At 43.3% G+C, this 289-nt stretch overlaps 1 non-coding gene across 1 annotated transcript; it reads right to left on the bottom strand.

Annotated features, from left to right (window-relative positions):
- TRNASTOP-UCA (transfer RNA opal suppressor (anticodon UCA)) lies at positions 1-87 on the bottom strand. The gene has a single exon. It is a non-coding gene; the product is annotated as a tRNA-Sec (tRNA).
- Positions 88-289: the final 202 nt, after the last annotated feature.

Here is a 289-nt window from a genome sequence, read left to right as displayed (position 1 = left end):
CGCCCAGAAGGTGGAATTGAACCACTCTGTCGCTAAACAGCTACAGGTTTGAAGCCTGCACCCCAGACCACTGAGGCTCATCCGGGCAGTGGTGGAGCAGAACAACACCATATATATGTCACCTGTAAACAGTATCTCTCACTAATAGAGTGAGAAAGAAGCCGTTTGAACTGAATTAAACTCAGTTTCTTCTTCAGGTTTGGGGACATCCATTATTGATAACCTTAACTGTCCTGATTTGATAGAAAAAAATCAAGGAAAACGACGCCACTACTTGTATGTAAATCAC

The sequence above is a fragment of the Ambystoma mexicanum genome, chromosome 13 (assembly GCF_040938575.1).
Source record: "Ambystoma mexicanum isolate Mex_15411 chromosome 13, UKY_AmexF1_1, whole genome shotgun sequence".
Taxonomy (NCBI): Eukaryota; Metazoa; Chordata; class Amphibia; order Caudata; family Ambystomatidae; genus Ambystoma; species Ambystoma mexicanum.
The sequence above is the reverse complement of the archived record's forward strand: the minus strand, read 5'-3'. Positions and strand labels throughout refer to the sequence as shown.